This window comes from Bos taurus, chromosome 13 (genome assembly GCF_002263795.3).
Source record: "Bos taurus isolate L1 Dominette 01449 registration number 42190680 breed Hereford chromosome 13, ARS-UCD2.0, whole genome shotgun sequence".
Lineage (NCBI taxonomy): Eukaryota > Metazoa > Chordata > Mammalia > Artiodactyla > Bovidae > Bos > Bos taurus.
In genome coordinates this window covers 77,426,058-77,453,711 of record NC_037340.1, presented here as the reverse complement: position 1 = coordinate 77,453,711, position 27,654 = coordinate 77,426,058, and the positions used below count along the sequence as shown (strand labels likewise).

At 46.4% G+C, this 27,654-nt stretch overlaps 1 long non-coding RNA gene across 3 annotated transcripts; it reads right to left on the bottom strand.

The window, feature by feature from the left end:
• Positions 1-464: 464 nt before the first annotated feature.
• Positions 465-19,479, bottom strand: LOC132346983 (uncharacterized). Of its 3 annotated transcripts, XR_009497034.1 has the most exons (4): positions 19,116-19,479; positions 7,196-7,326; positions 5,670-6,716; positions 465-1,182 (listed from the first exon to the last, which is right to left on the bottom strand). It is a non-coding gene; the product is annotated as an uncharacterized lncRNA (long non-coding RNA). The 3 variants fall into 3 exon arrangements; XR_009497032.1 differs by lacking the exon at positions 7,196-7,326 and having other exon boundaries at positions 19,116-19,426; XR_009497033.1 differs by lacking the exons at positions 7,196-7,326; positions 19,116-19,479 and adding an exon at positions 16,166-16,969.
• Between the last annotated feature and the right edge of the window lie 8,175 nt (positions 19,480-27,654).

Below are 27,654 nucleotides of genomic sequence, written 5' to 3'. Positions count from 1 at the left end.
TTGAAAAAAAGCAAACACTACCAGCCTAGAATTCTGGACCATGCAAAATTATTCTTCAGAAGGGGAGAAACTGTGATTTTTTTTCTCAGACAAACAAAAACTGAAGGAATTTGTTGCCTGTAGCCCTGCCTTGCATGAAATGTTTTCTAAAAGTTATTTAGAGAGATGGAAAAAGATAGAAGTTATAAACTCGGAACTTCATAGCAATGTGGGAGTTCCCTGGTGGCCAAGTGGGTAAGAGTCCAGCTTTCACTGCCGTGGATCAGGTTCAATCCCTGGTGGGGGAGCTGAGATCCTGAAAAGCTCAGGGTGGACAAAAAAGAAAAGAAAAAGAAAGAGAGATGCCTGTTTCCATTGGGGAAACTGAGATCCTGCAAGCCCGAGGGTGCCCAAAAAAAGAAAAAAAGAAAGATATCTGTTTACATAAGGAACAATCATCAAAGAAGAAATAAGCAAAGACAAAATAAAACTTCAATTTTCTTATTATCAGTTCAGTTCAGTCACTCAATTGCGTCCGACTCTTTGCGACCCCATGGACTGCAGCAAGTGAGACCTCCCTGTCCATCACCAACTCCCAGAGCTTGCTCAAACTCACATCCATTGAGTTGGTGATGCCATCCAACCATCTCATCCTCCATTGTCCCCTTCTCGGCCCACCTTCAATCTTTCCCAGAATCAGGGTCTTTTCAAATGAGTCAGTTCTTCACACCAGGTGGCCAAAGTATTGGAGCTTCAGCTTCAGCATCAGTCCTTCCAATGAATATTCAAGACTGATTTCCTTAGGATGGACTGGTTGGATCTCCTTGCAGTCCAAGGGACTCTTAAGAGTCTTTTCCAACACCACAGTTCAAAAGCATCAATTCTCTGGAGCTCAGCCTTCTTTATAGTCCAACCCTCACATCCATACCTGACTACTGGAAAAATCATAACTTTGACTAGACAGACCTTTGTTGGCAAAGTAATGTCTCTGCTTTTTAATATACTGTCTAGCTTGGTCATAGCTCTTCTTCCAAGGAGCAAGTGTCTTTTAATTTCATGGCTGCAGTCACCATCTTCCACTCTCTTTTTCACTTTCTGTCTTAAGAGTAGTGTCATCTGCATACCTGAGGTTCTTGATATTTCTCCCGGCAATGTTGATTCCAGCTTGCACTTCATCCAGCCTGGCATTTCGCATGATATATTCTGCATATAACAGAAAATAATAATAACTTCTTATTATTAATTGATCTAATAAATAACAAAGATGGGCCCACTAAAGATAGAAATTGTATGGACCTAACAGAAGCAAGGAGAAGGCAAAGGCAACCCACTCCAGTACTCTTGCCTGGAAAATCCCATGGACGGAGGAGCCTGGTAGGCTGCAGTCCATGGCGTCGCTAAGAGTCAGGCACGACTAACTGACTTCACTTTCACTTTTCACTTTCATGCATTGGAGAAGGAAATGGCAACCCACTCCGGTATTCTTGCCTGGAGAATCCCAGGGACAGAGGAGCCATCTATGGGGTCGCACAGAGTCAGACATGACTGAAGTGACTTAGCAGCAGCAGCAACAGAAGCAAAAGATATTAAGAAGAGGTGACCCAGAGGGATGGGGAGGAGGGTTCAGGATGGGGGAACACATGTACACCCGTGGCTGATTCATGTCGATGTATGGCAAAAACCACCACAATATTGTAAAGTAATTAGCCTCCGTTAAAATTAAGAAATTAATTTAAAAGAAAAAAAACAGAAATGGTGGCAAGAATACACAGAACTATACAAAAAAAGATCTTAATGATCCAAGTAACCACAATGATGTGATCACTCACCTAGAGCCAGACATCTCAGAGTGCAAGTGGGCCTTAGGCAGCATCACTACAAACAAAGCTAATGGAAGTGTTGGAATTCCAACTGAGCTATTTCAAATCCTAAAAGATGATGGTGTTAAAGTGCTTCCCTTGATATGTCAGCAAGTTTGGAAAACTCAGCAGGGGCCGCAGAACTGGAAAAGGTCAGTTTTCATTCCAATCCCAAAGAAGGGCAATGCCAAAGAATGTTCAAACTACCACACAATTGCACTCATTTCATATGCTAGTAAGATCATACTCAAAATCCTTCAAGCTAGGCTTCAATAGTATGTGAACCAAGAACTTTCAGATGTACAAGCTGAATTTAGAAAAGGCAGAGGAACCAAAGATCAAATTGCCAACATCTGTTGGATCATAGAGAAAGCTAGAGAATTTCAGAAAAAAATTCTACTTCTGTTTCACTGACTATACTAAAACCTTTGACTGTGTGGATCACAACAAACTGGAAAATTCTTAAAGTGTAGGAGTACCAGACCACCTTATCCGCCTCCTACGAAACCTGTATGCAGGTCAAGAAGCAACAGTTAGAACTGGACATGGAACAATGGACTGGTTCCAAATTGGGAAAGGACTGCATCAAGGCTGTATGCATTACATCACGTGAAATGCCAGGCTGGATAAAGTACAAGCTGGAATCAAGATTGCTGAGAGAAATATCAATAACTTCAGATACACAGATGACACCACCCTAATGCAGAAAGCAAAATGGAATTAAAGAGCCTCTTGATGAAAGTGAAAGTGGAGAGTGAAAAAGCTGGCTTAAAGCTCAACATTCAAAAAACTATGATCATGTCATCCGGCCCCATCACTTCATGGCAAATAGATGGGGAAACAATGAAAACAGTGACAGACTTAATTTTCTTGGGCTCCAAAATCACTGCGGACAGTGACCGCAGCCATGAAATTAAAAGACACTTGCTCCTTGGTAGAAAAGCTATGACAAACCTAGACAGTATACAGAGGTCTGTATAGTCAAAGCTATGGTTTTTCCGGTAGTCACGTACAGATGTAAGAACTGGACAATAAAAAAGACTGAGCAGCAAAGAAATGATGCTTTTGAACTGTGGTGTTGGAGAAGACTCTTGAGAGTCCCTCGGACTACAAGGAGATCCAACCAGTCAATCCTAAAGGAGATCAACCTTGAATATTCATTGGAAGGGCTGATGCTGAAGCTGAAGCTCCAATATTTTGGCCACCTGATGTGAAAGCCAACTCATTGAAAAAAGACACTGATGCTGAGAAAGATTGAGGGCAGGAGGAGAAGGGGACAACAGAAGACGAGATGGTTGGATGGCATCACTGACTCAATGGACTTGAGTTTGAGCAAACTCTGGGAAATAGTAAAGGGCAAAGAAGCCTGGCATGCTGCAGTCCATGCGGTCGCAAAGAGTTGGACATGACTGAGCCGCTGAACAACAGCAATAATGTATTCCATTAGTATGCTTATATATGTATACACATATAAAAACGCAGGAGACGTAAGAGAAGCAGATTTGATCCCTGAGTTGGGAAGATCTCCTGGAGAAGGGCATGACAACCCGCTCCAGTACTCTTGCCTGGAGAATCTCATGGACAGAGGAGCCCCGCAGGCTACAGTCCATAAGGTGGCGAAGAGTCGGACACGACTGAAGAGACTTAGCACACACAAGCACACATGTGTACACAGGTACATGTATATATACATACATTTCAATATATATATGTGAATTGAATGACAGTAATGATACAAGAGACAAGAAGGAGAAATATGGGTTAGTTACTATAAGGTACTCAAACTATGTGCCAAGTCTTACAGTGTTATTCGAAAGTGAATTTGTATTAGTTGTAAATGTATACTGCAAGTTCCAGGGAAACCACTAAAAAAGTTTTGCTTGTTTTTTTTTTAAGTATAATAGGACTTCCCTGTTTTTTCAATAGGACTTCACTTATATACAGTGAAATGTATATACATACATATACCTGTATACACATGTGTGCTTGTGCGTGCTAAGCCTCTTCAGTCGTGTCCAACTGTTTGCCACCTTATGGACTGTAGCTTGCTGGGCTCCTCTGTCCATGAGACTTTCCAGTGCCTAAGAGTCTGTGCTCTCAATGCAGGGGGCCCGGGTTCGATCCCTGATCAGGGAACTAGATCTCACAGGCTGAAACTAAGAGTTCACATGCTGGAAGTCAAAGATCTTATATGACGCAACTTAAAAAAAAAAAAAAAGATTCCACGTACCACAACTAAGACCCAATGCAGCCAAATACACAAATAAATAAAATATAAAAAAAGAAGGATGGGAAAGATATCCCATGCAAATGGAAACCAAAAGAGAGCAAAGATAACTGTACTTATAAAAGACAAAATAGACTTTAAGACAAAAACTGTAGGAGACAGAGACTTCATCTAGTGATAAAAGGGTCAGTTCATCAAGAAGATATGACAGTTGTAAATATATAGGCACCTAACATGTATTAAATAAATACCAGCAGATCTGAAGGGAGAAATAGATAGCAATACAATCGTAGTGGGAAATTTAAGTAGGGATTTGAGTGGATTAAAGCACCACTTTCAACTATGGATAGATCACCCAGACAGAAAATCAATGCAGAAACACTATATTTGAACTATACTTTACACCAAATGGCCCTAACAGACATATATAGAACATTCCATCCAAAAACCCCCAAATTCACGAAGAACAATGTTAAGGACAGATCATAAGTGCATTCTCAGTCATTCAGTCTTACCCGACCCTTTGCGACCCCATGGATTGTAGCCCGCCAGGCTCCTTTGTCTGCAGAATTTTCCAGGCAAGAATAATGGAGTGGGTTGCCATTTCCTCCTCCAAAGATAGATTATATTAGGTCACAAAACAAGTTTTAACAAATATAAGAAAATTTCTACCTTAGCAAATATCTTTTCTGAACACAGTGCTATGAAACTAGAAATCAATAACAAGAAAAATGGAAAATTTCTGTGTGAAAATGAAATAACACATTTCTGAACAACCATTGAGTCAAAGAGGAAATCGAAAAGTACCTTGAAAGAAGCAATAATGGAAATGCAATATTCCAAAACTTATAGAATGCAGCAAAAACAGTTCTAAGAGGGAAGTTTATAGCTATAAACCGGTACATCAGCAATAATAATAATAATAATAATAATAATAAGTCTTAAAAAACAATCTAACTTTACACTTCAAGAAACCAGAAAAAAGAAGACCAAAGTAAGCCCAGCGTCAGCAAAAGGAAGAAAATGAAGAAGATCAGAAAAGAAGTAAACGAAATCAAGACCAGAAAAGCAACATAAAAATCAAGAACTATTTTTTTAAAGATAAAACTGACAAACCTTCAGCTAGGCTAAGGGGGAAAAAAGACATAAGACTTGAATAAATAAGTAAAAGGTGTACATGTTGGGAAGGAAGACATAAAACTGTTTTTGTTCATAGATGACATGATTATCTAAGTAGAAAATCCAAAAGAACTGACATAAAAAAATTCCTGAACTAACAAATGACTATAGCAAAGTCAGAGAGTACAAGTTCACTATGCAAAAGTCAATCACTTTCCTACAAACCAGCAATAAACAAGTAGAATCTGAAATTTAAAAAACACAATACCATTTACAGTATCAACCCAAAGACTGAAACAGGTATAAATCCAACAGATACGTATAAGATCTACACAAAAGAAAAGTACAAAGGATGCGCACAATAAAGGACAAAAACGGTAAGGGCCTAACAGAAGCAGGAGACTAAGAAGAGGTGGCAAGAATACACAGAAGTGTACAAAAAAGGTCTTGATGGCCCCAGTATCCACAATGGTGCAGTCACTTACCTAGAGCAGGACATCCTGGAGTGTGAAGTCAAGTGGGCCTTAGGAAGCATTACTAGGAACAAAGCAAGTGGTGGTGACGGAATTCCAGTTGAGCTATTTAAAATCCTAAAAGATGATGCTGTTAAAGTGCTGCACTCAACATGCCAGCAAATTTGGAAAACTCAGCCGTGGCCACAGGACTGGAAAAGGTCAAGGGGGCCTCGAAGAAACCACACATACACACACATAGATCATGGGTGCCTGCAAGAAACGTGCTGTGACCCAAGATCTCCTGTGTTCCAGGAGCTTTGCTGAGCCCTTTCCATGTGCCGTCTCCCCCAGTCCTCATGAAACACTACTAGGAAAGCATCATTATTTGCATTTTGCAGCCAAGGAGGCTGAAGCAAAGCGCAGTAAGGTGACTTGTCCAAGGTCATCTAGCTAAGAACAGGCACAGCCAAGATTTTAACCCGGGTCTGTCCAATTTTACCAGGTTGTGTGCATGCTAAGTCGCTTCAGTCATGTCTGACACTTTGTAACCCTATGGACTATAGCCCGCCAGGCTCCTCTGTCCATGGCATTTCCCAGTCAAGAATACTGGAGCTTGTCGCCATTTCCTCCTCCAGGGTATCTTCATCTCTGAAGTCTTCTGTATTGGTAAGTGGATCCTTTATTTTACCACTAGCGCCACCTGGGAAGCCCCTTTACAAGGCTGTCGTTCAGCCGCTAAGTCATGTCTGACTCTTTGCGACCCCGTGAACTGCAGCACCCCAGGCTTCCATGTCCTTCACTTCCTCCTGGAGTTTGCTCCAATTCATATCCACTGAGTTAGTGATGCCATCCAACTCTCATCCTCTGTTGCCCCCTTCTCCTGCCTTCAATCTTTTCCAGCATCAAGTCTTTTACTGTGAGTCAGCTCTTTGTATCAGGTGCCCAAAGTATTGGAACTTCAGCTTCAGTGTCAGTCCTTCCAGTGAATATTCAGGGTTGATTTCCTTTAGGACTGACTGGTTTGATCTCCTTGCAGTCCAAGGGACTCTCAAGAGTCTTCTCCAGTACCACAATTACCTGGTAAAAGGATCGAACATAATAATTTAGTAGACGAAACTGTGCGGTGTTTGACAGGTCTGGTCTGGAGCCAGACTCAGTTCAGTTGCTCAGTTGTTCCCGACTCTTTGTGACCCCATGGACTGCAGCGCACTCGGCAGGCTGCAGCTAGACTGCCTGGGTTCAAAATCCTGACTCCTCCACTTAGTGGTTATATGGCATCAGGGGGTTCTCTAGCTGCTGTGTCTCAGAGTTTACATCTGTAGAATAAGGCTCATTTCCTTAAGCAATAGTTATACATTAAAGCCCTCGGGGCCAAGAATAGGATGAGGTGACCGAGGCAGAATTGTACCAGTGCAGAGTTGGATTCTGTCATTGTGTGAAATGTTGATATTTTGTTCATCGTAGCTTTTTTGCATTAATTTTTTAATAAGCTTTACCTAGATTGCCAAGTTTGGGGCACACCCTTAAATCTCTTGAGAAATGAGTGCCTCACTCACCTCATCTTGGTCCCATCCCTGCCCTTGGGGGACTCAGCCTTGAGCAAAGCAAATTCCTGCCTTAAAGTGATGCACATCGTAGAGGGGAAGGCTGCCAATCAACGGAGTTTAAATGTATGACACATCTGAAGCTAAGAAGAAAAACAAAGTTGGGGAAAGAGAGAGACACGAAGCGGAAAAAAAAAATAGAACCCACCTCACAAGGTTGGTATAAAGATTAAAATAAGTAATTCACATAAAGCACCTAGTGTAAAGGCGGGCGCGTGCTAAAGCGCTCTGCAGACACTGGCCATTAATGTGACTTCAGTGTTGGCTCTGGGGGCACATTACAGAGACTGCAGGGCTCTGCTCTCCTGGAGCTTGCTGGGGCAGTGTTGGTTTCATAAACTGAGAGCTGCGCCCCACTGATGCCAGGATTCTTAACCTTTTTGTGGACCCCCAGGCAGTCCAGTGAAGCCCACAGACTCCTCCTCAGATAATAATTTTAAGTGCATAAAATAAAATACATAGGTTTACAAAAGAAATCTGTTGACATGGAATTATCAAGATATTTTTAAATACATGGGCTTCTTAGCAAATTAAATAACAAGAGCTAGAAGTGGGTCTGAGGCGGGAGGTAGATGACACCCCCCCCACTCCAAGCAACTGGACATTTATTCCCTGTAGACTGAAACTCCAAGACGAGAACCGCATGACAATCGAGGAAGGCGGCTGGGCACGGCTCTGATCACATATTTCTCATTCTCCAAGTTAAGAGACCTCCCTGATCACACATGCGCAGAAAGGCTCCTTGGAGGTTAGAGGGTGAGTGATGCCAAGGGATGTTTTACCCATATGCCTTTCCGGTAAAATCCATCCTGGCTAAGAATGCATGCACACACATGGGAGGACCCCGAGATATACCCAATGTGCACTGTGAAGCGGCAAATCAAAATGATTGGCCAAAGGAAGCCCAAAAGAAATGCCCCATATAAATAATTCAAACTACCATGAGGGACTCTCCTTCTGAGTCTGCTCATGTGTCTATCCACACACTGTATCTTTTCCTCCTGATAAATACTTGCTTCACCACTTTCTGTCTTTGTGGCAATTCTTTTCTGCAAAGCCGAGGATCCAGGGTCGTTGTCATTGACCATGGTCTAGTGGCTAGGATCTGCAGCTCTCACCGCCATGACCCAGCCTCAATCTCTGGCTGGGAACCCAAGCCCCACTCCAAGCCATTCCAGGCCGAGGCCACCTGAGATCAGGTCTAGTAACTACCATAATTTCAAGGGAGTAAAGCATTTCTTTTCTTTCAAGGAAGTAAAGCATTTCTTGGATTTCCTTGGTGCCTCAGATGGTAAAGAATCTGTCTGTAATGAAGGAGTCCAGGGTTCAATCCCCTGGGTTGGAAAGATCTGATGGAGATGGGAATGGCAACCCACCCACTCCAATATTCTTGCCTGGAGAATTCCATGGACAGAGGAGGCTGGTGGGCTACAGTCCACGGGGTCACAAAGAGTCAGACACAACTGAGCGACTAACAGACACAAAGCATTTCTGGGCTGCTTCAAGGGATCTGCAACAGCATAATGGAGACGCAAAATCATATAGTGTTTGTTAGTGACAATATCACAAATACTGCTTATATTACTAAGATTTTTTTTCTCTATAACTGAAGGAAGTGCTGCATTTCAGCTGGAGGTCAGTGAAAATAAAACTATCGAGTATTGTCCCATTAAAGTTCACGGACCCAGCTTACAAATCCCTGCATAAAGGGGTCTTTGAAATCTATTTCATGGGTCACAACTAGCACTTTTTTGGATGAAATAATGATATAGACCAGACCAGATTAGAACAGAATATAATAGATCGGCATGCATTGCTCACAATAAAATGAATTCAGATTCATGAAACTTTCATTTCACTTGTGTGTGTTGGTGGTGGCGGTGGCGGGGGGTGTGTGTGTGTGACAGTTCACAATGCGAAAATACTTCTGAGCTTCCCTGGTGGTGCAGTGGTTAAGAATCTGCCTTGCAATGCAGGGGACATGGGTTCAATCCCTAGTCCAGAAAGATCCCACATGCCGTGGGACAACGAAGGGCAAGTGCAGCAAGCACTGAGCCTGCCGCCCTAGATCCGGTGCTCCGAAACTAGAGAAGCCTGAGCGCTGCAACCAGAGAATAGCTACTCTCACCACGACTAGAGAAAGACCACACACAGCAACGAAGACCAGCACAGCCAAAAATGAAATTAATTAATGGTCAGAAATATCTGAGAAGCAATGGCTCGAGGGAGGGCAGATCCAGCACGGCCGTGGCCCCATCGCAGGGGCAAACTTCCTGTCCCCCGCTCCGGGCCCCCACTGGCCTTGGCTTGGTCCTTGTCTGCGCTTCTGCCTACACACAAATATACACACAAGACCCGAGCTCAGAAAACGCTCTGCTGTCAGTGGCTACACAGCTGTTTCCCCCGTCCTCAGGGAGAGGAGCAGGTGTGGCGATGCCCATGTCCTGAGCTCATCGCCTGTCTGGGGACATGCCCCTCCTGATGGCCACATGCACATATTAGGCAAATATTAGGCAAGCTGTTTGTGAAGAGCCAGCTGGCAGCATGTCTGGAAGTGCAGGGCTCCAAAGGTTTGGGGCCAATTAAACAGCCTCTGATGAGCTGCTATAGGGAGCGAAGGCTGGGCAGATACTTTGGTGCTTTTTTCTGAATGTGTTTGTGTTCCTATTGCCCAACCTCAATAGCAAAGGTGAAAGTCTGGGGACTCCCCTGGTGGTCCAGTGGCTAAGACTCCCTGCTCCCAGTGCAGGGGGCCTGGGTTCAATCCCTGGACAGGAAACTAGCTCCCACATGCCACAACTAAGACCTGGAGCAGTCAATAAGTTTTCTTTAAAAAGGTGAGAGCCTGGGAGAGGATATTGGAATCAGAAAAACAAACTTCTAAGGGAATCGACTCTCTGGTTTCCCAAGGGGAAGGGGGCTTGACCCTCAGCAGATGGGAGCTGAGGAAACAAATTATTCGCTTGTCGGGATGTGCTGGCAATTAACCCTGTGCTAATAAACAGGAAATAGCTAAAGGGGGAAGAGGGGCTTTGTCTGGCGGAGGTGGGAGGAGCGGGGATTTAAAGCTGCAGCTCAATCCAGTGGTTCAGAAGGGAAACGCTAGGGTCTGAAGCATCGTACTTCGGCCACCTCATGCTAAGAGTTGACTCATTGGAAAAGACCCTGATGCTGGCAGGGATTGGGGGCAGGAGCAGAAGGGGATGACAGAAGATGAGCTGGCTGGATGGCATCACCGACTCGATGGACATAAGTTTGGGTAAACTCCGGGAATTGGTGATGGACAGGGAGGCCTGGGGTGCTGTGATTCATGGGGTTGCAAAGAGTCGGACACGACTGAGTGACTGGACTGAACTCAACTGAAGCGTCCGAGTTCAAATTCTGCCTACACTATTGCTTTGCTATGTGACCTATGTATGGCAAGTCATTTTCCCTCTGTGGATCCTTGTTTTTTTAGTCTATAAAATGGGAAAATAACAGTGTTTACTTTGAAATACTACTGGAAAGCTTTAACAAAAAGATGTTAAATGCCTAGCCCTAGGCTTAGCATGCGTAAGTACTCAATAATGGCCAGCTCTCTTTGTTACCATCAATGTTATTTGTCCCATAGCCTGCGGCCTATATCTGTTCCTTAGTGGAGATCTATTGTTCAGGCTGAGCTCCTCACAATGCCAGAAATCACAGAGAACATAAAATCCTGCTAGTTAAGCTTTATTGAGCATTTACTGTATGCCAGGCACGGTTCTGAGCACTTCGCATGCATTTATTTGCTAATTAATTCTTAGCAACGACTCTATAAAAATCAACCTATGAAATTATCATCACGAGTATTATAAAATTATCATCAACAACAATTCCATGAAACTGTCATCACCCTCATTTTACAAATGAGGAGCTGGGTTAGTTACCAACTGCTGTATAACAAATTACCCCAACACTTAGCAGCTTAGAACAACAGTAAACGCTTATTATCTCACAACTTCTGTGGCTCAGGGTTTTGGGGACTGCTTAGCTGTGTGGCTCCAGGGCCGACGCTCTGATGAGGCTGCGGTCAAGATGTTGGCCAGGGCTATAGTCCTCTGAAAGCCTGGCTAGACTGGAGGACCCACTTCCAAGATAGTTCCCGCAGGGGCCTGACAAGTTGGTGTTGGGGCTGTTGGCAGAAGGCCTTGGTCCTTCACCGCACGAATCTCTCCATAAGGTGTTTTCCCTTTCTTTACAATATGGCTGAGGGCTTCTCCCAGAGTAAGTGATCCAAGAGAAAGACAGAAGCTGGAATTTCTTTTTGCTCTAATTTTTGTGTGTGTGTGTGAAAAAAGAAAAAACACATGTAACACAAACTTTACGAACTCTAGCCATTTTGACGTATACAGTTCTCAGTGATATCAAGTACATTCATATTGCTGTGCGGCCATCACCACCATCCATCTCCAGCATGTTTTCATCTTGCAAAACCGCAACTCTGTACCCGGTACACAATAGCTCCCCATTTCTCCTTCCTCAGTCCCTCTTGAAGCTGAGGAGGTGGTGATTGTGAGACAAGATCTAATTGACAGAAGGAGCTAGCCACCAGGAGAGCTACTAGGAGAGCTTTTCAGACAGAAGGCACAGCAAGTGCAAAGGCACTGAGGTAGGAACACTCTCAGGAGACCAGCTTGGCTGGAGCAGGATGAGTAAGAAGAATGATAGGTAGGAGGTGAGAGAGGTCAACAGGGCTTGATCACACAGCACCTTGTTAAGCAAGGTCACTCTCAGAGCAGCCATGGGGGCATTTAAGGCAGAGACCAACACAGTCCTGGCATCTAGGTGATGGTGGTGGTTTAGTCGCTAAGTCGTGTCTGACTCTTGTGATCCCATGGACTATAGACCACCAGGTTCCTCTGTCCATGGGATTTCCAGCCAAGAATACTGGAGTGGGTTGCCATTTCCTTCTCCAGGGATCTCCCTGACCCAGGGATCGAATCTGGGTCTTGTGCATTGCAGGCAGACTTTTCACCGTCTGAGCCACCAGGGAAGCTTGCATCCAGGAGCCTCTCACATAATGAAGACAGTCCCAGATGAACCTAGAAGAATCTGCTCCTCCAAGGCAGCGTCCAAGAGCTCAGCCTGGAGCAGCTCAGCCAGAGTCGCTACCATCCATCCTCGTTTCAGCCTCCCTGTAAGCCAGACTAGCATCCCCATTAATATAAATGAGGTCTTTGCTGACTTTGATTTCCAAATGAGCCCAGCCGTTCAAGATCTCTATTCCAGGAAATGAGAAATTTATGTAATGAAAATTAAAAGAGAAACTGGGGAAGCGGCTCTTTAAGTGCCTACTTCCTGGGTAAGTGAGTCAGATCTGGCAGGAGATGGATGAAGATGCCACCCTAGGTCTCCTGGGAACCTGTGACCAGCAGGGAGGCAGGGAGCATCCTGGCTATAGGCAAAAATGAAGCCCCCAGACCCCCTTCCTTTACTCCAAAAAACAGCCATGATAATAATAGCTCATCTTCACTGCTCCTGTTCACCTGCCCAACCCTGTTCTAAGCACTTTACTTACATGGGTTATTTCGTTCAACCTTCATGACAAAAAGATGGTATAGGCACTACTATGTTCCCCATTTTACAGATGGGAAAACTGAGGCTCAGGTTGTGACCTGATCAAGGACACATAGAAAACAGTGACCAAAATGGGACTCGAGTCTTTTGTCTTTCATCTCCACAGATCCTCTAGTCCAGAGCTCAGACAGTGTGGAATGGAAGGAAGGCTCAGGAGGCAGAGAGATTTGGGTTCGAATCCAAGCTTCAACTACTGACTTGCTATATGACCTTGAACAAACTGCTTACTTCCTGGCGGCTCAGTTCCTTTATAATTTTTGCCCCTTCTCCATTGAGTTCATCCCTGAATTAAAGAAGATAATGTATAAAGATGGCAACACAGGATTTCAGATGCCTTCTCAAACTAATTTTAAAAACCAATGGTAAACTCTTAGAACTGAAAAGTCTTTGGGCAATAGCTTCAGGTACAGTTGGATCTAGGGGCTCTAAAGATGCCAAGGGCTCAGTTTTTTCTTTTTCTCCATGTAGGAGACCCTCCCTAAGAGCTCCAAGATTACATCAGATTTCTTACAGCTAGAAATCTTGGTTGAAAGAAAGTTTTTTTCAAACAGCACAGCAAAAGTCCTAGTATTCACTCTGATTGGACCAAGTTGGGTCACATGATCATCCCATCACCAATCTCTATGGCCAGAGAGATGGACAATGCTGATTGGGCCACCCAGGCCATCCCCTCCTAGAGCTACGGGGAGGGGTGCAGAAAACCAGGGCTGAGCCATTTGCACTGTGAGGGGGAGAGGCTAGCCTCCTCCCAAAAACCTGGGGTGCTCTTACCAGAAAAATAAAGAATGTATGCTGGGCCAGCAGGAATACCAGATGGTGATCCTGGCACATAGTAGGCCATAAATAAATACATGTGCAATTGAACAAAAAAATTTTCCACCCCAGAGGATGGTTGTAAGGATAAAGTGAAATAACGTATGTGACTCCCTGGCACATATCAGGGCTCCATAAATCTCGTCTTAGAGAAACAAGAGGTGCTCAGATTGAGTTTAGATTCTGGTCACACGCTAATGAGCACAGATGCTGGAAGAAACTGGAAGAAAAGGCTTCCCTCACCTCAGCCAGGCCTCCCCCACATTTATTTTACATCCTGCGGACAGAACAGGACCAGGCCTCAGGTAAACAAAGTGAGGCTCTTGCTGTGGCGTAAAATGTAAGGGGACAGGGGCTTCCCTGGTGGTCCCATGGTTAGGGCTTCACCTTCCAATGCAGGGGGTGGGGGGTTCGATCCCTGGTTGGGGAGCTAAGATTCCACATGCCTCATGACCAAGAAGGCAAAACATAAAACAGAAACAATATTGTAACAAATTCAATAAAGACTTAAAAAATGGTCCACATCAAAAAAAAAATCTTTTAAAATTGTATTTAGAAAAATGTAATTAGAAAAAAAAATGTACTTCAGGGACACTGAAAAATAAATAATATTTTAAAAAATCGATAGTACAAAAACCCATGATATTCAAAATATTAACATTTTAAATAGACGTATCCTTATGTACACATTTACATATCACTTCTGTGCAAATATCCAGACATATGCGCATATGGACATTTTCACAGACATATCTTTGTGTATTTCCTCATAAAATCTGCACAGAGCCACTGCATGGCACAACCCCAGGGGGTCCCATTCCATTGTAATCTGCATAGATGGCATCCTTCCTCTGTGCAAGAACAGCACCTCTGGCTGAACACAGCAGGCCTGTGTGTGAACAAACATGTACGCACATCTCCATCCATGAGAAGACTCACAGCCACCCACGCAGGACTAAATGGTGCCACGTAACACCATTCGTGCACACACGCCAAACAGTGGAACTGCACGATATGGTTTCATACAGCTGACTTGCTCGCCCCAGGGCTTCTGCACTTGCTGTTTGCTTTACCTGGGATGTTCTTGCCGTATAACCACGTAGCTCCCTCTCTTGCCTCCTACATCCTCGAAGCTGACTTTGTCAGAAGGGCTCTAACACCTCCACAACCTACCATTGTCTAAAATTGCAAACCCTCACCCACAGTCCATATCCCCCCCAAACTGGCTTTATTTTTCCCCTTGACATTTAAGACCATCTGACATGATACGTGGCTCCCCAGGTGGCTCAGTGGTAAAGAATCTGCCTGCCAATGCAAGAGATGTAGCTTCAACCCCTGGATCAGGAAGATCCCCTGGAGGAAGAAACTGCAACCCACTCCAGTATTCTTGCCCAGAAAACCCCATGGAGAGAAGAACCTGGCGGGCTGCAGTCCATGGGATCACAAAGAGCAGGACACAGCTTATCAACTGACCATACACATACATAATGTATTTTCCTTTTTATCCTATTGAATGTCTACCCCGCTAAAATGTCAGGGCTTCCCTGCTGGCTCAGACAGCAAAGAATCTACTTGCAATGCAGGAGACCTAGTTTTGATCCCTTCATTGAGAAGATCCCCTAGAGAAAGGAATGGCTACCCACTCCAGTACTCTTGCCTGGAGAATTCCATGGACAGAGGAGCCTGGTAGGCCACTGTCCATGGAGTCACAAAGAGTTGAACACGACTGAGCAACTAACACTTTCACCACTAAAATATCAGCTCTACAAAGGCAAGGATTTTTGTCTGCTTTGTTCACTGCTGTGTTTCCCAGCTTTAGAGCATTGCCTCACACAGAGTAGGTGCTCAATAAATATTAGTTAAATGAATGGAAAAAGCCAAGAAAGTGGGGATCCCTGAGGATGACTGAGACCAAATTTCCCACTACCTCAGCAGAAAGGCAACCAAAAGTCAGATGAAAGTTGAATTCTAGAACTTAGTGGCAATGTAAGATACATTCTAAGTGATGTGAGTGTACTATCTCCTTTAATTATCACAGCAGCCCTGTTAGGCTGGGGTTCCCAGTGTCCAGCATCTAATGCCTGATGATATGAGGTGGAGCTGATGTGATAGTAATAGAAATTAAATGCTCAATAAATGTAATACACTTGAATCATCCCAAAACCATCCCCCTCCCTGACCGCTGTCCATGGAAAAACTGACCTCCACGAAACCAGTCCCTAGCGCCAAGGTTGGGAACCATGCGTAAGATACCACTGTCTATCCCCAGTTTACCTGGAGGGGATCAAGGCACTGAGCAGTTAAATCACTTGGACAAGACGTGCAGAAGTGGTAAAGCTGAGATTCAAGCCCAGCATCCTGGCTCCACCCAGTCCACTCCTACACACACACACACACACACACACACACTCTTATATAGTGTCACCCGGTCCTTTCAGTTTTTAGGCAACTCTCAGAAAAGAAACCTCCTTCCCCCAGACTAGGTGTCTGGAGTCCCCACCCCTCACTGACCTCATTGCACCCCAGCCAAATTCAAATCTGCAGCCCTGGCGACATTGCTGTTGCTGCGGGAAGCTGTAGGCTGTCCAGTTGTCATGGCGATGGTCTCCGGCTCTTACCAACAGTCCCGCCTCCTGGCTGCCGGGCTGGCTCACTCTTGCCACGCTTAGAGGCTGTTCCGTGGCCTTGCTCCGTACCCGACCCCTTCTGGGTAGCTAGGTGGGCCCAAAGCTTCCCTTGTCTCTCCTGTTCCCCCCTGGGGGCAAGAGGATCAGAAGCAAGGCACCTGATCCCCGCCTACCTTCCTGGCCTCCTTGGCTATGTGACCTTGAGCTATAGTGTCTCCTGTCCCTGTTTTACAGGTGGCCACGAAGAGTTAATGAGCTCAGTGGTTCATTCATTCCACAAATTATTACTGAGCTCCTGCTATGTGCCAGGCAATGGTCTAGCTGCTGGGGATACAGCAACGACTAAGACAGACCAGGTTGTCTGGGAGACAGACAACAAACATGTTCTGGGAGGGAGATAATGCAACTGAATGCAGATGAGTGGAGGGATCAGGGCAGACATTACTTAGGGGGGTTAAGGAACTGCTCTCTCACTTGAGCTAAACCAGAATAAGCATTTAGCCATGCAAATATATAGGGAAAGAGTATTCCAGAAAGAAACTGCAGCATGTACAAAGGCCCTGAGGCAGGGATGAACTGGTCTATTTAAGGAACAGAAGGCCCTTCCCTCAAAATGATGCTTATAACTTTCAGAGGGCAGCTTCCAAGTACAAACTCCGACTCTGAAGGCACAGAGAAAGTGAGCCTTGACAAGGCTGCTCATACTGGCAGGAGGAAAATGACATCATAGCCAGCTGCTGGGGTGCAGCTTCCAGCTCCTGGGGGCTCCCCTCAGACTCGGAGTCTGAGCCTCTGCAGCAGGCAAAAGAGCAGTGATACTAATACAACGTGTTCTAGATGCTTTCCATGTGTTAATTAGTCTCTGCTTCACATCCCTAAGGGAGAATTTATTGTTCTCATTATCTCCATTTTACAGATGGAAAGCTAAGGCAAAGAGCTGCTTGCCCAAGGTCAACGGCTGTTGACTGGCAAAGCTGAAAACATACTTGGCTGCAAAGCCCATGGCCCCAGCCACCATCCCAGATGCTCTGTAAGTGAACAAAGGGACTCAGTTCAAAGCCTCCGAAAGAGGTGCGGACATTGGTGAACTGAAGCCCGTGACCTTTGCAGAGGGCCCCACCGCCCATGACCAGCCCATCTTTGGAGGCACGTGGGCATAGCGACTCTCTGTGGCAAGAGTTTCCAGTCTTCCAAAATACAGCACGTTCTTATGTGACGTCTCCAAATTTTAAAACGCAGACCAAGCTCTTTCAAGAGTTTCCAGTCTTCCAAAATACAGCACGTTCTTATGTGACCTCTCCAAATTTTAAAACGCGGACCAAGCTCTTTCTTTTCAATATCGAGCAGTCCAATAAAACGTGTTGTTTAGACATCCAGGTGGGACCATCGGGGACCAGCGCAAAGTGATAGGGCAGGATCTCTTGTTCAGAAATGATTCGGAAAAAACCAGCAAGGACAGAGCAGTGATCCCTGGGGGGCCCTCCCTTCAGAGCACGGGCCTCTGAACAAATCGCCCGAGTTGCACATCTGTGAAGCTGGCCCGGCCTCTCAGGTAGGCACTTCCTCAATACTTACTGAATCAAATGCAAGGCAGAGGAAGGGCTTCCCTGGTGGCCTTGGGGTAAAGAATCTGCCTGCCAATGCAGGAGACACAGGTTCAATCCCTGATCCGGGAAAATCCCACACACTGGCCACAGAGCAACTCAGGCAGTGTGCCACAACTACTGAGCCTGTGCTCCAGGAGCCCTGGAGCTGCAATTTCGGAGCCCGTGTGCTACAGCTACCAAAGCCCGAGTACCCTAGAGCCCGTGCTCCACAAGAGAAGCCGCTGCAATGAGAAACCCCGGCACCAGAACCAATAATAGACCCCGCTCACTGTAATTAGAGAAAGTGCGCAGCAACGAAGACCCAGTGAAGCCAAACACAAATAAAGTGATTGCATTATTTTTTTTAATAAAAGAAGTTAGAGGGAAAGGGAGGAAAACAGACAGACATCTGGTCCCTCAATATATCAGTGTGTGTGTGCGCTCAGTCACTTCAGTTGTGTCCAACCCTTTGCAACCCTATAGACTGTAGCCCACCAGGCTCCTCTGTCCATGGGATTCTCCAGGCAAGAATACTGGAGAGGGTTGCCATGCCCTCCTCCAGGGGATCTTCCCGACCCAGGGATTGAATCTGCGTCTCCTGCATCTCCTGCATTGCAGAAGGATTCTTTACCACGGAGCCACCAAAGAAGCCCCCAATGTATCAGACGCAGCTCCACGTAATACCTTACAAGAACTCACCATGTGCCAGGCACTGTGTGTATCAATGCATTTAAACCTCACAGTAGCTATTCTCGCTTTCAGATGAGGAAACTGGAGCTTAGGCAGGTGAAATATTTTGGTTATCATTAATACTTGACAGAATTGATCAGACTGGCAGGGGTGAGGAAGAACAAAGATGGGGGGAGGAAAAGTAAGAGAGAGACAAGAGGAGAAGAAGACACCGAGGGCCTGTCTCCCAAGCTGGGCTGCACTCAGGTCTCTGCCAAGACCGCCTGGAATTTGGGGAGGCCGTCGCACCCCAGATCACAGTGCCATCCGCCCCAGCTTGGCTCCTCTCCGGCGATCCAATTACTAAATGCAGCCGCATTCTTTAAAAATGTCTTTCCTCTTATGTAATGCAATAGTGCAAACGCCAAGCAGATGGTGCCGTGACAAGCTTTTTAAAAGTTGGTCAGGAGCTCATCTTTCACAATTAATGTATGGGCATTTAAACGAGCTGCAGCCAGCCACGAAACTCCATCAAGAATCCATGCAGGACAACCGGCTTGACCGCGTGGCCATGCTTACCTCCTCTCAGGCCAGGGGTAGATGGCACAACTGATCACGTTGACTTGTGAGCCACAGTCAGAAGATACGTGGTTTGGACAGAATGAAGAACTGCCTCAGGCCTCGCAAAGCCCAGAGAGCTGGAGCCTTCCTCCATCTATTACCAAGACTGTTGTTTTTTTGTTTTTTTTCCCCCAAACTTTTATGTCGTCTTCAAGAGAGTGGGCTCTCTCTCTCTCTCTCTCTCTGGGAAATGATTGAGTCACAAACAGTGTCAGATGCTGCCAGGGAGCTCTTTCCCCCCACCCCACCCCCACCCATCTTCCTCAGTGCTCAGGGATGAGATCATTTCATTCGGAGCCAATTATAGAAGGAGAACGCTGGGGATGTACAAAGAAACCTCCTCCCACTAACACAGGCTGTACCCTGCCGGCATGAGCAGGAACAGGAGGCTGGATGTCCGGTTCCAAGTTCAACCTCAGGGTGCGCGAAGGCCAAGCATTCCTAAGCCGCAGCTTGGATCTGTCAAGCTAGGATGCTGGGCTTCTGGCTAAATGAGATCTTTTGGTCAGAAGTTCAGAGCTGGGTGAGTTCGAGGAGATCATCACTGTAAAAGATGGGCAAACTGGGGCTCGGAAAGGGGGAACAGGGACTTCCCTGGTGGTCCAGTGATTAAGACTCTGAGCTTCCCCTGCAGGGGGCTTGGGTTCGATCCCTGGTCAGGGAACTAAGATCCCACATGCCACGCAGCCAAAATATATTTTTTTAAAAAAGAGGGGGAGGGTGGGGGTGGGATGCGTCATCTCAAGTTCACATAGCTAGTAGGCAGCGAAGCCAGATAGCTGGATGGTATCTTCCACCTCCCATGAGGAAGAAGTCTATTGACTTGGACCTGTCCAGTCCCCTTCCTGCTGCTTCTTGTAACAGCATCCTGAGTTTTCCTCGGGGAAATATCCTTTTTCCCCTTGGTCCATGTGGTTCAATTAGGACTGATCCCTCTCTAGCCCTAGGATGCACCGATTGGCCAGTCCCAGCCAATCAGAGCCCACTGCCCTGCCAGTTCAGGGATGGGCATGTAAGACGAGCCAGGTCAATGAGCAAGTGACGCCAGGAGTTTAGCCGGAGCTATGGCTATTGGAAATGAGAAGTTCTTTTCCACTCAGCAATACTAAACTGGGAGGAAGAAGATCCAGAGATGCTGGTGTCCATGTCTGCCACCACGAGGTGCCTGCCTAAGGAAAGAGCCGAACGGAGGAGCAGAGGACCAAAGGGTAGCGATCAGACAGCTCTAACCCCACAAGCCCTGGATCTAGCCTCACCTGAAGGGAGATCTGTCCTCAATATTTTAATTACATGTGTTGATAAATTTCCATTTTTGCCAAAGTTGACTGAGTTCTGCCGCTCATCAATCCACCCCCACCCCACCCCCTACCCCCGCCACACACACACACAAAAGGCCTTGACTTGAAGTGCTTAGGTGTAGGCCAAGGCTCCAGGAACACCACACGACATGCTTCCCACCTTCATCTCCAAATCATTTCTGATTTTTGAAGCTTTTTTTCTTTTATTGACATAGCCACACGGCATGTGGGATCTTAGTTCCCCAACCAGGAATCAAACCCATGCCCCCTGCACTGGAAGCGCAGAGTCTTAACCACTGGACCACAAGGGAAGTCCTTTTATTTTTAATTTTTTTGGTATTGGTTGGATGGAGATACTTCCCCCTCCTCTGGCAGAGTACCTGACTCCGTACAAACTCCTGCTGAAACTGGGGGTAATGAGTCAAATCCATTTCACCTGCCTTCACTGATCAAGGCTTTGCATGCCCTCCAAGCAGCAAGTAGCCTAAGACATTAAGAAGTTGTATTCCAGGAACTTGGAGTCAGCTGTGTCTAGTTCTAGCTGAGCCTGTTAAGACAGGACAAGACGGGACCACCGACCCTCCAACTGGGCATGCGTGAGTGTTCCCTTGGTGACCCTTTGATTCTGGAGGGTCAAAAACTCCACCCTCAGGTGGTGCTAAGCGTCTTCATCTTTCAACATTCAGAGGCCTGGAGCTTGGCTGCACCTGCAGAGAACAACGATGGCACCTTTTTCCAATCACCCTTCCCCACACTCCCCACGCTCAGACCCCCCTCCCGCTCTATTCGTTATCCCATAAATACTCCCAAGCTCCTGGCCTTTTGGGAGGTAGATCTGAGACTGGTGTCGTCTTTGTGTTTCATGCACACTTAGCTGTCTCAGCATCGTGGCCTGCTGTGTGTTGGGCAAAACGAAGCTAGTTCAGTGACACGGGCACACACTCCAGAAGGTGTACCCAAGGGCAATGTCCCCTTTCACAGTACCCGTCCCCCGTGTTCCCCACCACAGCCTCTAACTTCCTGTTCAGTCAAGAGCACGGGCTTTGGCATCCAGTTCAAACTCCAGCTCCAACTTTTCCTAACAATGACGCCTTGTACAGGTCACCTGACTTTCCTGAGCCTCGGTTTCCACTTCTGTAAATGGGAGAAAGATCATCCACCTCCCAGAATCCCAGAAAGTTAAAAGTGGCATCACTCCTTAAAGGCTGGTTTTTCAACAGTAACTATGAGGGACTCCAAAATGTTTACACTACAGAGCCCAGGCATCTCAGACACTGAGTCTGCTTGGGAAGACAGCAGCTAAACACTGCAGCCATGAAATTAAAAGACGCTCCTTGGAAGAAAAGCTATGACGAACCTACACAGCATATTAAAAAGCAGAGATATTACTTTGCCAACAAGTGTCTGTATAGGCAAAGCTCTGGTTTTTCCAGAAGTCACGTATGGATGTGAGAGTTGGACTATAAAGAAGGCTGAGAGCCAAAGAATTGATGCTTTCAAACTGTGGTGTTGGAGAAGACTCCTGAGAGTCCCTTGGACTGCAAGGAGATCAGACGAGTCAATCCGAAAGGAAATCAACTCTGAATATTCATGGGAAGGACTGATGCTAAAGCTGAAGCTTCAATACTTTGGTCACCTAATACAAAGAGCCAACTAATTGGAAAGGACCCTGATGCTGGGAAAGATTGAGGGCAGGAGGAGAAGGGGACAACAGAGGATGAAATGGCTGGATGGCATCACCAACTGGATGGACGTGAGTTTGAGCAAACTCTGGGAGATGGTGAAGGTCAGGGAGGCCTGGTGTGCTGCAGTTCATGGGGTCGAATGAGCGGCCGAACAACAAACACATAAAAGATAATTTCCACATAAAACGACCTCCCGTGGCCAAAACAAGCGTAGGGGCAGAGGCAGAGAAAGCCTGCTTTAGGGAACCTGACCTCAGTGTGAACCGCCTGACCGGTCAGCATCTCTTTCCCCTCCATCACCCCAGCTCCTCATCCCAGACGGACACACACAGGTGCTGCTGAAATGCTTGCCCAGTGACTCACTGACACTCCCAGAGCCGGTGGGGGCAGACAGTGATTCCCAGGAGTGCCCAGAGTCCTGATTTAGGAAAGAGGGTTGAGTAGCAGGAACATGTGGGCCAGTCCCTGCCCAGACCCAAGGGCAGTGGAAAGATACACCCCTCCTCCAACTCCATCCTGGGAGCTCCTGGGTCCAAACACTGGGAGAACCAAACCAGCACCCTCGCTAGAGGAGGAGCGGGAGAAGGCCAGGACTCACCCACGGTTCTTTATGCATCTGAAGCAAGGGATTCGTCAGAGATGGTTTTACATGAACCCAGGACAGGGCAGGAAATAATTGACTAGAAGATGGATGAACTTTGAAAACACTCTGCTACATGCAAGAAGCCGGCCACGAAAGACCCTTTGTATAATTCCATTTTTATGAAATGTCCAGAAGAGGCAAATCCATGGAAATAGAAAGCAGACTCGTGGTTGCTTAGGGCTGGCGGGTCTGATGAATGAAGGGTAACTGCTGATGGGTACGAGGCTTCTGTGGGGATGAAAAGGTTTCTACGATTAGATCAAGTTAGACGATTATCTGAGTTATACACTTTGAGTGAATGGTATAATGTTGTGAACTCTAGCTCAGCAAAGGTGTTAAAAGACATATTAATAACAACTGACTCCCAAGGGGAGAAAAACTGCTCCCTTTCAAGTCCTTTGTGAATTCTCTAGTGGAGACTAGGCAAGGCCCCAGTCTCCATTAGAACGCGTGGCCCCTCACTTCCTCTCACACACGTGCTCGTGTCCTGTTTGAACAAGGACACAGCAGGCTTTACGCTCGGCTCCTTGAAGAGCAGTACCTCGCCAGACTCGTTTGCTTTCCGTTGTGTTTGTTCTTCTGATTGCCTTCTAATTATGGCAACTGATTGTTCACCTGTTCATTTGTTCAGTAAATATGTGTTAAGCGTTATGGTGTGACAGACGCCAGTCTAGCCACAGGGGGGACAGCAGGGAAGAAGACCAAAACCCTTGCCCTCGTGGAGCTGATGTCCTGCTAGGGCAGAAAATCTGAGCAGTTGGTGTAGCTCATGTGTTTCAAATCCCCGCTCTGCCACTCACTGGCTGTGTGTCCTGGGGCAAGTAACTTAACCTCTCTGTGCCTCAGTTCCCCCACATGCAAAATGGGGGTAATCACTGCATCTAACTCAATAATACAATGAGTATCATCTAACTCAAGGATACAATGAATCAGTACGTGTAAAAGGCCGGGACAGTGCGTGGGACACTGTAGGTACTTAATAAATGTTTGCAACTATTATCTATTTTCATTTCTAGTTGCAATTAAAAAAAAATTTCCTCTTTATACACAGTATGTAAGTATAGGGCCTCCCTGGTGGCTGAGAGTAAAGAGCCCACCTGCAATGCAGGAGGCCTGGGTTCGCTCCCTGAGTCGGGAAGATCCCCTGGAGAAGGGAATGGCAACCCACTCCAGTATTCTTGCCTGGAGAATTCTATGGACAGAGGAGCCCAGCGGGCTACAGTCCGTGGGATCCCATAGTGTCAGACACGACTGAGTAACTAACACACACATGTAAGTATAAGCTTCCTTTTAAAATAAATTTATTTCAGTAAAGAAAGGGATGAAGTGGAGAGTCAAAAACAAGGGGGCTGCAGGTAAGGAAAATGGAGCAACCTTGAGAAGAACGTATTTAGGAGAAGTTTGGGAAGCCCCGAACCAGAGGGAGATGGCAGTAAGACTGTGACCCAGCTGGCACCCACTGGAAACAAAAGCTATTTTCAGTGTCAGCGTAAGGACAAGGCTTGTTCCTGCAGTCTCAGACTTGCTAATTTCTCCCCACTCCTTCGTCCTATGGCCTCCCAAGCCCTGGGAGTTTCCCTGCCACCCAAGGAGGCTTTGGAAAGAGGGGCTCAGACAGATGGGGGTCACAGCTGCTAGATGAAGACAAAGCCGTGAACCTCAGGGCAGGAACAGTCTTGGAAATGCCCGCGTCTCTCCCAGGTCTCTTGGCAGCTGGAGTTGCCGGCCGCTTGCCACAGTAACAGCTGGTGCCTGCAAGACACGGGGCTGTTTCAGTGGTGACATGACTCTCCTGGGCGCTGGGGATATTGGCTTTCAGGGACCCCTTCTCCATGCAAAAATATTTCAAATCAAAGTCTACAACTGCATTGTATAACGATAAATAGAATCCGGGCTAGATTCCGTATCAGATCTGCATCCTTATTACATCTTATTTCTTCTGATTTTAACAGGTTAAAATTAAAGCATTTTTGTGGTGCCTAAAAGTATATGTTTCTGTGAGGTATATTTAACTTATATGCAGAGTACATCATGAGATGTACATCGTGAGAAACGCTGGGCTGGAAGAAACACAAGCTGGAATCAAGATTGCTGGGAGAAATATCAATAACCTCAGATATGCAGATGACACCACCCTTATGGGAGAAAGTGAAGAGGAACTAAAAAGCCTCTTGATGAAAGTGAAAGAAGAGAGTGAAAAAGTTGGCTTAAAGCTCAACATTCAGAAAACTAAGATCATGGCATCTGGTCCCATCACTTCATGGGAAATAGATGGGGAAACAGGGGAAACAGTGTCAGACTTTATTTTTTGGGGCTCCAAAATCACTGCAGATGGTGATAGCAGCCATGAAATTAAAAGATGCTTACTCCTTGGAAGGAAAGTTATGACCAACCTAGATAGCATATTCAAAAGCAGAGACATTACTTTGCCAACAAAGGTCCGTCTAGTCAAGGCTATGGCTTTTCCTGTGGACATGTATGGATGTGAGAGTCGGACTGTGAAGAAAGCTGAGCGCTGAAGAATTGATGCTTTTGAACTGTGGTGTTGGAGAAGACTCTTGAGAGTCCCATGGACTGCAAGGAGATCCAACCAGTCCATTCTAAAGGAGATCAGTCCTGGGTGTTCTTTGGAGGGAATGATGCTAAAGCTGAAACTCCAGTACTTTGGCCACCTCATATGAAGAGTTGACTCATTGGAAAAGACTCTGATTCTGGGAGGGATTCGGGGCAGGAGGAGAAGGGGACGACAGAGGATGAGAAGGCTGGATGGCATCACCGACTTGATGGATGTGGGTTTGGGTGAACTGCGGGAGTTGGTGATGGACAGGGAGGCCTGGCGTGCTGTGATTCATGGGGTCGCAAAGAATCGGACACGACTGAGCGACTGACTGAACTGAAAAGAATATGGGCCCTGGGTCCTGTGTGTATTCTTTGCCTGATGGAGAAGTTGGCCCCAGACTGGCTGAAGAACCGCTGATCCTAGAGGCCACCCTGGGCAATCTAGACTGGACTCTTAGGGTCTGACAAGGTGACCCCCTCATATCCTTAGCCTCCCTGTGCCCCCTTTCCCTCCTGTTGGGAGGCAGCAGAGTGGAGGGATTAAGAACACAGGTTCTGGCATGCGGGTGGGGGGAGTTCGTGACCCAGCTACTAGGAGCTTCTGGCTGTTTGGTGAATAGCAGACATAACCATAGTGCTTCCCTCGTGGCTCAGATGGTGAAGATGTCCACAATGCAGGAGACCTGGGTTTGATCCCTGGGTCAGGAAGAGACTCCAGTATTCTTAGTGGATACTGGAGAATTCCATAGACAGAGGAGCCAAGCCCGCTACAGTCCATGGGGTCCCAAAGAGTCAAACACGACTGAGCAACTAACACACACACAACCATAATCTCTGCCCCTCTGAAGTGTTGGAAGGGTATGATGAGATGCGGTGTGCAAAGTGAAAAAGCAATCACGACAATAATAACTAACCGTTTCAGCCACAAGAATGAACAATCCAAGGCCACAAGGCAGTCACTCAGATAGACCTCGCAAACCACACGCTGAGCAAAAGAAACGGAATTCTAAAAGATACTTCCTGTACATTTCATTCATGTGGATTTTGGGGGGCGGGGAATTAAACTTTTATGTTTAGGGATCTGTACCAGGTTGACTAAAGCTATAAAGAAAACTGTACAATGGACTACCATAAAATCAGGATGGTGGTCTTCTCTACGGGAAGGGAGGGACTGTGGTTGGGGGGTTCTGGGAAGACTGGGGGGCTAGCCAAATTCTATCACTTGCCTGGGTGGTGACCACCCAGATGTGTCCTCTTTGCAAACATTTATGAAACGGGTTCATATATATTTTAGCCAATTCTCTGAAGGTATGAAAAGCGAAAGTTTTAGTTGCTCAGTCGTGTCCAACTCTTTGCGACCTCATGGACTGTAGCCTGCCGGGCTCCTCTGTCCATGTAATTCTCCAGGCAAGAATACTGGAGTGGGCTGTCATTTTCTTCTCCAAGGGATCTTCCCAACCCAGGGATCGAACCTGGGTCTCCAGCATTGCAGGCAGATTCTTTACTGTCTGAACCACCAGGGAAGACACTGTAGGTATAATTCACATCTTTAAAAATGCAAAAGAATAACAGTAATAGCATAGTGAGATTGCGTTATGTGCAAGGCACTGTTCTAAGCTTCTAAGCACAGTCCCTGGCACTTCATAGACACTTCACAAAGGATAGCATTTAAAGTTACCATTATTATTGCTATGCTCAGAATATAAACTAGAACTAATGTCCCTTGTCTCCAAAGGGCTTGTGAGGCTTGAATAAGAGCTCACAGACAAAGCACCCAGTTGGTACACAGCACACAGTGGGTGCATGACCATGGTGGGTGTCATTCTGCTTGTCCCAGACTCAGAGACACTTCTCCTGCTGAATAAACCTTCCTACACTCCCCCACCAGCAGGCTCACCCTCCCCAGGTCCCAGCCCTCTGCATGCCCACCCTCACCAGCTGCCCATGGAAAGAATCTGGCTGGCAGTCCATCCCCATCCTCACTTCGCTCCTCCTCCTCTGCTCAGTCCTGCCTGGTGAGCTCATGCCCCAGTCAGACCTTCCACCACCTGTTCTGTAGGCCTGGCCTGGCTGGGGTGGGAGCAGGCAGAGATGCCCATATCTGGCACAGCCCTGGCTCTGGTTTCCATCCCAGCCCATGATGCCTGGTGGAGGCAGGGGTTCCTAGGACCCTCATCTCAGCCTCACCAAAGTGCCATGTTCCTGGAGTATGCGCTTCCAAAAAGAGAGGTTTGGGATTAATCAGAGTTTTAGGGCTAGCAATGCTTATTCAAAGATGGATAGGTAAATTGAGGCTCTAATAAGTAAGATCT